This window comes from Phyllostomus discolor, chromosome 10, assembly GCF_004126475.2.
Source record: "Phyllostomus discolor isolate MPI-MPIP mPhyDis1 chromosome 10, mPhyDis1.pri.v3, whole genome shotgun sequence".
NCBI classification, from domain to species: domain Eukaryota; kingdom Metazoa; phylum Chordata; class Mammalia; order Chiroptera; family Phyllostomidae; genus Phyllostomus; species Phyllostomus discolor.
Genome location: NC_040912.2, coordinates 9,090,980 through 9,103,060, shown reverse-complemented (window position 1 = coordinate 9,103,060; position 12,081 = coordinate 9,090,980).

Genomic DNA, 12,081 nt, shown 5'->3' with positions numbered 1-12,081 from the left:
GAGAACCAGTTCACCTTCTGATCACACTTTGCTCCAACTCTGACCTGTCTCTAAGCTCCCCACCTGCTTCCTGGACTTCTCTCCTCGCTTCCTCTTCGGGGGCCGCACAGACAACCCGCCCGAGTCAAGTTCAGCATCTGTGCCCCCCCCACCTCACTCCACCTTGAAGCCTGCTTCTCCCCCAGGACTTGCTGTCTTGGGGAACTTGGCCGCCACCATCCAGTGGTGTCAGCCAGCGACCTGGGGGCAGCTCTGCCTCTCTCGTCCCTGTCCTTCGTGTCAGATCTGTCACTCTGCCACAGTGTGACTCAGCAGCTGTAGCAGAGGGGCCCAAAATAGCAGCACCCCAACAAGAGAGAAGTTTGCCTCTTCCTCACGTGAAAGTTCAGGCAGGCAACTCAGGGCTGGTAGGGAAGCTCCGAAATCACTGGGGTTGGGATGGCGCAGGCTTCTCGATTGTGTGCCTCTGCTTTCCTTCATGAGCGGCTTTCTTCTCCCTGCGAAAGATGGCTCCTCAGTTCCCCTGTCACACCCCCATTCCCTTCCAGGGAGGGGGCAGAGAGGTCATGCCCCTACTTTGCTGGGCACAGACCGGATGTCCTTCCCATCACCCCTGTTCCTGGCACATTGGCCTAATCAGGCTCACACCAGGCTGCAAAGAATTCTGGGAAATGTATCCCATTGAATGTCCAGTTCGCCAAGTTCTCTGCCTCATCGACTGCAACAGCTTGCTGGTGGTCTCCCCATATCCTCCAGCCTGGTTCTTCCCTCTGCATCCCTGACGGTATTATTTACGTGCAAACCAGACCTGACCATCTTTTCAGCAGCTTCCCACTGCCCTTAACGAAGTCTTGATGGTCCCCCAAGGTCCTCACCACTGGACCCGGACCTCTGGCATCAAAAAGAGCCTGTGCCTCTTGCTGTCCGTCCTCCAGCCGCACTGGCCTGAGTGCAGCAGGCTGAGTGCAGGGGTCCCTAATCTATCCATGGCCTTCTCTCTCTGCTGCAACATTCCCCACCCGCAGCCCCTCCCACCCACTCCCAGCCCCCTCAGGTGTCCTTCAGATCTCAGGTTAATGGACTTGTTCTCTGGGAAACGCCCCTGGCCTCCGGGAGGAGATCAGGCCGCCCGGTACAGAGGCTTACGGCGCCCTATTCTTTTATTTCAGTGTCACAGGTTGGGTTATGCTATTTGTGTGATCGTGGCTTAACTTCTGTGCACCCCACCCCCCGGACTGCAGGCTCCAGGAGGCGGGGCCTGAGGCATCCCCAGTGCCCGGCGTGGTGCCTGGCCCACCGGAGGGCCTCATTGGGTGGTCTTCACCAGTGTGAGCCGTGAGGGAGGGAGAAGTGTGAAAAATGACTCCCTGGTCTCTGGCTCCCCAAGGAGACGAGCGTGGTACCATTTGTGGAGACGGAGCGCTGGGAGGGGGCTGCAGATGGACACAGGATCCTGAGGTCAGCATTGGAGAGCCTGGGCCCGAGGGTGGGACTCGGGCCGTTGAACGGAGGGATCTGGGTCTCTGGGGAGGTGTCCTGTTGGAATCAGCTGACATTGGATTCCCGATCTGGCCCAAGGTGACGAGGGGTCAAGGCCACCAGAACGGCAGCAATTTGAGGGGAGAGTAGTGAGCATCCTGGCCATGTGTCCAACTTAACGAGGGGGGGGGGCGGGATTGAGAAGGACCAGAAGAACTCCTGACTCCGGTTCTCCCCGCTGAGTGCTGTGCTCGGAAGGGCCTGTCCCAGAAGCTGCGGCTCTGAGCAGCGAGCACCGTGAGCACCGTGAGGAGGGCGGGACACTGCACTTGCCCACCCGTGGGACCGGGCACACCTGGGCGCAGTCCAGCTCAGCCATCACAGTGGGCGGTCTGCTGAATGCCAGGCCCCGTGGGGATCGATGACGACGGTGGTGGTGGCAGCGGTGGTGGCGGTGTGGCTACTGCAGAGCACTCACTCGGTAGTGCCAGGCGCCATGCCAGGCGCTCTCTCAACCCACTCACCCCACAACTCTCTCGCCGCTGTTCGTCACATTGTACAGCGGGGGTGGCGGGGGGAACCAAGGCAACAAGAAGTTACAAACAAGATCACAGCTACAGGGCAGCAAACGAGAAGGGAGACTACAGCTCTTCGGGTTGAAAACACTTTCAGGCGTGGGATTGTCTCCGGTGATACTGAGGCTAGCTATTATGGTTCCATTGGGCAGAGGGGGAAACTGAGGTCTGTAAAGCGGTATCTCGTGAATATAACCCTTCTCAGCTGCCCTGATTTTCGCCGCCATTCTCTCGCCCATCTCCTCCTCTATTTTTATGACTAAGTCAAGTTTTCCTTGGAAGAGACAAAACTAATTTTAAGAAGACAGGCCGCTGATGGGCTGGCTGCACAATTCAGTACAAGTTGACAGGTAACCACTTTCCAGATTAATTCTCAGCAACCTGATGGAATAATAGTCCTTTGCAGAGCTTGGCAGTTTAAAAGGTCTTTTATAGAACCTGACCTTGTGAGACTGATTGTATCATCCATGAGTCACAAATGACCCCGAGGGTGACTTGCTAGGGCCCTGGGGCTGGTGGAGTATAGACAAGATAGAGACTGACACTCAGACCTCTAGACTTCCAGTCTGTCCAACACCCATTCGCCTCTCTCTGTCTGCACCCTCCCCTCCCGGCAGGTGTCCAGGTTAGCTCCCACCTAGGTCTTTCATTTTCCTCAGGGCATGTTTCCCTTCTTCCTCTCCCTGCCAGGTTCTTCAGAACTCTGTTTTTGCTAAATTTCAAGTATTCCATGGATGAACCAGCTAATTCACACTAAAGTGTTAATGACTAATAATGGCTCTCAATATATTTCCTCTCTAGAGGGTATTAGATGTTTTCAATTGAATAATAACAATAACAAAAATTCCTCTATGGGTCCTGTTCTTGGAGATTTTAAAAACGGTTCCTATTCCTTTATCTTATTTTCTTCTCAGATCCAGCCCCACCCTTTTCTGTTTACTGCCACGGCCTTAGTTCAGTCCAGCCCTTCCTCCTCGGTCCCCAGGTCTCTAAGCAGTCTTCCTGCCCCCAACCCAGGCTCCATCCTGTTTCCCAAGTGATTCTGTTCAGCATCCCTTGCTTTGAACTCTCCCCTGGCTCTGCATCCTGCAGGAATAAAGCTGACTCTTGGTCTAGTTCTTCCTACACGTCACGCCAGGACATGTCTGTGCATCGTCAGCCGTCGATCTCTCTGTCACCCAATTTCAGGGACACTCGCCAAGCTCTCCCAGTGAGTGTCTTCACGCTCCTCTCACTCGGCTGAGCTGAGGGGAAGGACCGTTTCTTACCTACCTCCCCTCAGAAGTGCCCTCTCCCCACAAATGTATCCCGACGAGCTTTCATTTCCCCTCCTTGACTCCTCTCGCACAGCCTGGGGTGGGGGTGGGGGTGATGTTGGGTAAACAGTTCCGGGGCCATTCCCTTCGCAAGTCCCGCTCGGACATTCTGTCCACACCGCTCTCCGGGGCGGGGAGAATGGGCAGCGTCGGGAATGCAGGCGAGCGTTTGTCACGTCACAAGCACTGGGCGATGCCACCAGCACGTGAACTGGAGACTGAACAAAGGAGGCTAAACGGTTGGCGTCGTAATGGACGGCCTGGCAGTAAAGAAGGTCCTGACCCAAGTTCCCCCAGCTGCCCTCCTGGAGAAAAAATGCGTGCGGGGCCACGCGGCGGAGACATCGGTGAGCAGCAGGGTGGTGACCCGGGTAGAATGCGAGTCCCTCACCAGCAGACGAGAGCTGTCTGCCCCGCATCGTCCCACCTGTCACCGGAGGAGAATGGTGTCAGTGAGACACTGAACTGGAAGATTGCTGAGGAGCGGAGGGCCTTTTCCTGTGACCCTCTGACCCTGTGGTTGCAGGGCCCGAGCGAGGCTGGCCACACTGCCCGTGGCACACCAGCATAGCCCCTAGAATGTGAGTGACAGCGTCTCCCTTCTCTGCCCAGGTGGCTGCAGCTGTGAGAGGCCTGTGTGTCCGTCCATCCGTCCTTCTGGACAGGACTCCCTTGGCCTTCAGAGGAGTGAGCAGTATGTGGTCAGACGTGCTGGGAGCCGAAGGGGGGAGCCTCCAGCTGGGCTGTGCAGCCACGCTGGCGGGGAGAGGGCCCTGGTCCCTCTGATAGGGGACTCAAGACTTGGAAAGTTTTAGCTTAAGGTAAAAAGTTATAAGTCTAGCAAGTAATGTGTATGTTAAGCTTTTGTTTCAGAAACTACTGATAAGGCCCATCCTGGCTCCTGGGAAAAACAGCCGACCTCCTGGGGCACTGATAGAAGATGACCGCCTGGGGACATCCCAACCTTTGTTCCAGGGAGAGAAAATGACCACCCCTCCCCCTTGGGAACAGCTAACTGCCCAAAATGGGGATGCTGCACCTTCACTCACCTAATCTTCCCTGAGTTTCAAAGCCCTCACTGCACCTCATTTATCCCCCCACCCCTGCCCTTATAAAAGATCTGGCCAGGAAGGAGAAGGGAAGATGGTTTATTAGGGTACGAACCCTCCATCTTCCCGGATCGCTGGTCATCTGAATAAAACGCCCATAAAAGATTCAATCGCTGTCATTGCTTATTGGATTTGGTAGTGACAGGCAGCCCAAACGCCGGTGTCTTTTCTGGTTACACCTCCACCTTGGAGATGCTACAAGGAGAAGCAAAAGGCACCAAATACTCTGATTTATTTGTTATTGGGATGGTGACGGGGTTCCTCCTCAAAAGCTTCAGGCTCATTAAGGAAAAACACTAACCTATTCCAAGACACTAAAACCAGCCGCAGGGGAAGCCAAGACAGTGGGTGGCAGAAAGGAGGAAAGGAGTTGAGGGAAGAGAAGGAAAGTCAGGAGACCCACCTGGGGTATGGGGCCCCCTCCAGGCTTTTGGAATTCGTTGGCATCCCCATCCCCTTTGTCACAGTCGTCGAGGTCAACATCCCCACAGCCATCTCCACCCCCAGCACCGCCAGGGCCAACGCTATGGCCACTCACCCAACTGTCTCTCCACACGCAGCATCTCCACCCCCGGCCGTGTCTTGGCGCTCTGTCAGGGTAAGCCCTGGCCCACTGCCCTCCTCCCAGATTCTCTCACTCACTCTGGAAAGGGCTCGGGGTGGGGGCGGGGAACAGAGCTTCTCCGGGACAGAAGACCCTTCTGCACCTGTGCCAGGGAGCGTCAGCATGCTCAGGACTGCAGGACGGAGTTCAGCCCAGGTCTGCGTCGCTGTGAGTTTCTAGGAGCCTCTGTCTCCAGGGGCTCTTGTTTACCATTTTAGGAATGCTAGTGGCCTTTTGGATTTTTTAAAATTCTTTTTTTTTGAAGATTTTATTTATTTTTAGAGAGGGAAGGGAGAGAGATAGAAAGAGAGAGAGAGAGAAACATCAATGTGTGGTTGCTGGGGTTTATGGCCTGCAACCCAGGCATGTGCCCTGGCTAGGAATCGAACCTGGGACACTTTGGTTCCCAGCCCGCGCTCAATCCACTGAGCTACGCCAGCCACGGGATTTTTTTAATATGAATCCCATCTTCCGAGTTCTGCGGGCTCAAGAAGCATCGTTTGGAGGAATTTGTAGCCGGGATCAGGGCTTGGTCTTAGGTTAGGGTTCGAGGTTAGAGGTCCGCCTGTGGCTGGGGCAGGAGCTTCCCTGGAGACTGGGATTAGAAAGAGGCTAATTTGAGACAAGGTCAGGCTTCAGTGTCCAGCCTGGGTCAAAGTGCTGCCTGAGGTTGGGCCAGTTCTCAGGGCAGAAGTAGTGGCAGGTGTCCAGCATCTGAGCCTCTGTTTTATATCCAAAGTCTCTCACCCAGCACCACCATGTTGCCCTGGATCAGTCTGTTTTCTTGAGCGCTTCCTCCCCGCTCTGGACCCTTTGCCACTCACTACCCTCCTTTCAGCCCTTAGGCCCCTGGGGCTCAGGACACAGCCCCGCTCCTGCTCTGGGCTGCGGACTTCAGGACGAGATGGATGACCTGCTGAATTCAAAGCCCTCTGCAGCCGGAGCCTGCCATTGGAGGAGAGGCCACAACCAGGCCTGGTGCCCAGCCAGCCCTGGCAGCTGGATGGCTAGCCGTAATGGGATTAGGGCTGGCCATGCCCGCCCTGCCTGCATGCTGCCCCAAGCCCCGCCCGCCCTGCCTCCCCCTGCATCCTGATTAGGATGCAGCCCTGAGCTCTACCTACCCGGGCAGGCTGGCCTCATTGTCCAGCGCCTAGCAACCCTCCCTGGGAGCCCTTTCCCACCACATCCTGGCCCCTCTCCCTGCCCCTCCCCTGTGTGAGCGCCAACACCACTTGCGTGTTTATCCCTGTAAAGAAGCCGGTGAAGTGAGGCAGCTGGTCTCACCAGATCCTCCCAAAGACCCGGTTCCAAGAGTTTCTTTGGACATTCCAGCCTTTTCCCCCCAAATCCCTAGGTCCTTGCTCAATTCTCAGACTACACCCTGAGATTCCCAAGTTCCATTCTGGAATTCTCTTAAGTCCTAGAGTTCATTCTAGGAATCCCTGAATTGGAGAATTCTAGGACCCTCTGATACGGGTCTCGGATCACTTTATTGTATTCTAGAATTTGGTGGTCGTGTTCCTGAGGCATCTGTGGCTCCAGAAACGGTCCCTGGCCGAGAGTCAGGGTGACGAGGTTAGAAGCTGGTGAGGGCGCAGGTGCTGCATTTCCATTTTCTTTGAGTTGGAACTCCCGGCTCCGAGAAGAACGGGACTCCCGCCTGGGAAGAGGAAGGGGAGGTTCACCCCCACTGAGCCAGCAGACGCCGTCCAGCCGCTGGCTCTCAGGGCTGGAGGCGGAGCCGGGACAAGGAAGGACCCCGTCCCCAGCAGGTTCCCTCCTCACAGGGGAGGCAGCTGTTAAACACACAGGCATATAACACGCAGCATGCCAGGCAGTGACGGGTGCATTAAAGACAATGATCGAAAACGTACAATAATTCATACTTCCTTGTTCTTACTCTGGGCTCAGCACTCTTCTAAGGCTTTGCCTATATTCAGTGATTGAAAAAGTAGATGCCGCTGTTGAGCCCCCCCTTCTAGAAGAGGGAGCTGAGGCACAGAAGGTTAAACAGCTTGTCCTAGGGGTAGAGCCAGGGTTTGAGCCCAGCAGTCTGGCTCCCAAGTCTGTGGTTAACCACCATGTCTGGTGCAGGGGAAGGAGGCGGAGAGTGATGCTGTGGGGGGCTGTCCCTCAGGGAGGGTGTGCACACTGGACCCGAGACTTGCAGACGGGGAGGCGGTGACATGTGAGCTCCCCGGGATAGCGAGCCAGGCGCTTTCTTCCGACTGGGAAGGCCCGAGTTCTCCGTGCTCTGGGGCCGGGAAGGCTTCCCGTGGGGACCTGGTGGGAGGGGCAAGGCCTGGGGAGAGGACCCCTGAGCCAGCCTGGTCAGATTCCTCTGTGTCCTGTCCTCCCTGGACACCCAAGCCGGCTCCCCTCCTTTGCAGAGCACTGTCCTCAGGAAAGAGCTGAGAGAGACAATCCCGTGGTGACAGGACTAATCAGGCTGGCTAATTATGAATAATGAGAGATGCCGCCCCCCTTGTCAGGTCCAGTGTGAACCAGAGTGAAGACTTAATCTCCCTGGGAAGGAGGGAAGGAGGGAAGGAAGGGGGAGAGGTGGCCAAGCATCCTCGACCATCCCGCGCACCTGGCCTCCTGATGCTGCTCTCAGTCGGTCCTGCCCGCAGACACGAGTGACGCAACCTAGGACAGGGCGTCGGGGACAGTGGGGTCCGGCCGGGTGAGCCGAGTCCTGGCTTGGCGAGTGTGCCTGCTGCATTTTGGGACAACTCACTTCACCCCCGAGACTTGGTCTCTTTGTCTCTAAACCTGAGGTCATCACAACCCCTAATCACACAGCTTCATAAAGACCCAAGGAGCTGGTAAGATAACCCAACAAGGTGCCTGGCCCAGAGGCGCCGTTCTTGGTGTTTGGCAGTGTTTTCATCGTTTCAACTGCGTTGTCTGTCGCCTGGGATGACCTGAGACACTTTCGTCCTATCTCCCGGCCTTGGCTCCCCACCTGTAGTGACCCACTGATCCAATCAGCACTTCCCAAGCTTCACGCCAAGCATGGGGGATGGAGCAGCACCCACACAGGCCCTGACCTCGGGGAGCTTTGGTCACTTGGGCGTCCCCACCCCATTCCTCACCTTCCGGTCACTAGGTGGTAGGGGTTGTGGTGGACAGAATTGCGAGGCCCAAGGTTCCTGCCCTCTGGGGCATACGCCCACACAAGCCCCTCTCCTTGAGTATGGCCAGGACCCCTAAGTACAATGGCATTTTCCTTTCCTTTCCTGGGGGACTAGTTATGTGGCTGAGTGGAAGGGGTTTTTCAGACATTGTTAGGGTCTCAAATGGCTTGACTTCAAGTTTGTCAAACTCGAATTAGTCAGACGGACCCTGTAAATGGGGGTCTAGAAGTCCAGGACAGGCAGCAGTCTCTCCGCCGGCCTTGCAGAAGCAAGCCACCATGCTGTGGAGAGCCGGAGGCCTTGGCCCCGGGGCCACGAGGGGACAGACTCTGCAACAACGCTGGGAGAAGACTCCAGGCCACAGATGAGACCCCGGGCTCTGCTGGCACCTGGGTTGCAGTCCTGTGACACCCCCATCCGCATTTCACTCTAGGGAGATTGTGGCATGACCCATGTGTCTTGCTTTAAGCCGCTAAGTTTGTGGTAACTGGTTACGCAGCCGTGGAGACCGGACTTACAAGCCCTGAGCAGGCGTGTGGAAGGACTCGGGTCAGCCCCAACTCAGCATCTCCAAGGCTCTTCCTGGTCCCAGCTCAGGGCCCGGGGCCCCCACCGCCCCGGTGAGTTCGTCCCACCTGCGAGGCAAAGGGTCGTCTCATCTGCTGCCAACCTGCTCCAAAATTGTCGTCAAGAACGTGCTATCTGCCCTACTTTTAATATAATTGCCAGCATCGTTGGCACGACTCGGAGTCAGGGCTCAGCCTGTCACAGGCCCCCATTGTACTGAGCTGAGTGGCCGGGAACGGCTGCCGTCAAGCCTGGCGCTTGCCCCCTCCTCCCTCACGAACTGTCTGTGATTTCCACACCTGTGTCACAGCCCGGCCTTGGGCCTGCGTGCTGGGGTTTTCCGGGAGGTCAGGTCAGGAAAGTGGAGCACCAGCCGGGGGCGGGGCTGGCCTGTGACTGTGAGACCCACAGGGGGGTGGGAGGAGGACAGGCAGAGGGGGTGCCGGCACCCACCTCTGCAGACGCTGGGCCAGATTGAGGGCCGTGGTCCAGCCTCTAACAACCAGGGGGCAGAGCTTGTGAAATGTGGCTCTTGAACTCGCACAGAGTGGCCTGTTCGGAGGATCCTTCCTGCAGAGCCCTGAGCACCCAGCTCGGGGCCTGCAGAAGATGGGGGTGGGGTGTTGGGTGGAGAAGACAAGAAAGCCCTGTAGATACTAGAGGAGAGTTGGAGATAAGAGTAGAAACAAGGCATTCTCCTTCGACCAGGGGCCCCTGCGGGGTATCCGGCTCCCACGGGCAAACGGCTGAGTCCCTGGGGAGGGCACTCTGCAGGGTGAATGGGAAGCGCCGCTGGCTGGGGGACCCACCTGATGGTGCCCACGCTCTGCCCCCTTGGAGAGCCCTGCATGCAGCTCTGTGGGAGAGGAGACCCCTGGGTTTTGACAGAGAAGACGTGCTTTCGCATTGCAGAGCCGTGGACGGCCCCCTTGTGTGCGCTTGTGCGTGCTCAGCCCCCTGGTGGATGCCCCGCTGGGTCGATGTATCGGATGAAAACACACGTGTGTTTGTGTGCAGAGTATAATCACATGCAGCGATAAGCATGCATATTCGGGTGTGTGCTGGACATGAGGCTGTATCTGCTTGTTTATGTCCACGGGTCAGGAGGCTGAGGGCATGTGGCGCTGCTCCTGCATCTCTCTCTTTTACTCCGAGCTTCAAGGGGTCACTTCTTCTGCCACCTTACTCCCAGTACACCCACTCTTTCCGGCTCCCTGGAAGGGTGTCCTTCCTTCTAGGAGTTATCACAGTCAGGGCAGAGAGCGCAGGACTCACAGCCCAGAGAGCTGGTGTGTGGCCCCAGCTCTGCTGCGGTTGGCCTGCCCACTCATTTCTGCTCTCTGTGCCTCAGTTGCTTCATCTGTGAAATGGGGTGCTCACCAGGCAAGTCAGCATGCAGAATTTGGGGTTTCAAGTTCCCACTTCCCCTGCCCTACACCCCCTGCTCTTGCCCACCCTTAGCTACCGGCACACCTTGGGGGCAGGCAGGAGGGCAGAAGGACGTGGGCGGGACTCCTTAGCTCTGAGGAGCTCCCAGGCGGTTCTGAAGATGGCTCTTCCTTCCTGCTGTGCTCTGGGCTTTTAGGGAGGCAGTTGTGAGGATTTCTGGAGCTCCTGGAGCCCAGTGGAGCACCAGTGACCTGGGCAGCTTTTCATTGCCCTGGTTGCTCAGAGAATCCCTGGATTCAGGGTCCAGCACCCATGGGGTAACTGAGACGGCTCTAGGAGGCAGTGGTCCATGTTGTGGGTTTGCTGTGTCTCAGACGAGGGGGCAGGGGGTCGCAGCATCCAACCCGCACACAGTGCCTGCTGCTCGAATGGGTGCTGCCCTAGGGGAGCCCAGGCTCTGCCACCGGGAAGGTCCCTGCGGCTTGTGGGTCAGGGGGAGGAGGACCTTTACAGGGCAATGCGCTTACACACCTTCAGCGGGCTTGGTGTTCCAGAGCCTCCCTGATCCTGCCCCGTGGTGTTCGATGGGCCCTCCCTAAGCATCTGGGGCCCCTGGCGCCCCCCTGGCGGTCTGATGCAGGAAGTGACCAGCGGGGTTACTTCTGAACAAAACTTGCCTCACAGCTGGCGCCGTTTAGACCTGAGGGCCCCGCTGGCTCGAGTGAGAGGTCCCCCAGGCTCCGCGTTGGCTCCTCCAGCGTCGGCGGAAACAAGCGCATCTTCCACCGTCTGACATCCAGGCCCACGGCACGCCCCAGACGGGAATTAAACAGGCGGATGCGCAGGAGTGAATCCGTCACTCCCCACTCTCTTCGTGTCCTGGGCGAAAGGGAACAGACTGCCCGTGGCTCCCCTCCTCTGCCGGGTTCCGGGTGCACGGGGGACTCTCCCATGCAAAGCATTTAGCACAGGGCCTACGGCCACGGTTCTGAACTTTGGCTGCACATTACAACCCCCCAGGGAGCTTTAAAAAGATACTTTTGCTCAGGCCTCACCACAGACCAACTGTCTAATGATCTCGAGTGGGGAGGCCCAGGCACGGGTGTATTTTAAAGCTCCCCAGGGATCCTGTAGCACCAGTGGGGTGAGAAGCACTGGCCCAAGGCAAGGTGAGTGTTCAGCAAACGTCAGCTATTTACGATCAAGACGCCTCGGCGTCCTGGAAGATGCTGTTGGCCGGCCTGAGCAAGGTGAGGGCTGGGTGGGGTGGGGTGGGGGAGCAGCTCACAGGGAGCTGCTGTTCAGGAAAGATGAATGCTGGGTAGGGCAGCCTGGCATCTATCTCCCTCAGCCACGGCTCAGAAAATTGAATTAAATCCCATAGTTTTGAGCTGCTGCCCGCCTGGCTGGCTGGCTGGCTGTGGAAGGGAGCTGAGGCAGTGAGCACCTCAGGGAAGGGACAAGCTGTTGAGAGGACCCCCAGCCCCCCTCCCTAGGGGAGCAGAGGCAATGCAAGGGGTCTGCTGGGAGAAGACCACTCCCAAGGCTGGTCTCACAGCCTCTGCTCTTCCTGAAGCCAGGCGGGCAGGGTGAGGATGGTCAGGGGCTTGGAAAAAGAAGGAGGCTCTGGCCCTGTCCTGGGGGAGGCCCATTCTGGGGAACGGGGTGTCTCCTGCCCAAGGAGAACCGAGGTTGCTTGGAAGGGCCACAGCCATAAGCCTGGACGGGCAGAACATGGTCCAGGAAAAGAACACCGAGCCAGGGCCCCCAGCGAGATCAGGCAGACCGCCAGGTAGAACTAAGGGGGGTACCAGGAAGTGGGCTTCAATCCCCGATGATAGGAAAGTTGCCTGTAAGTCCTTGGGCTTGTCCTGTGGCCCCTCTGGGCTCGGGCACCTC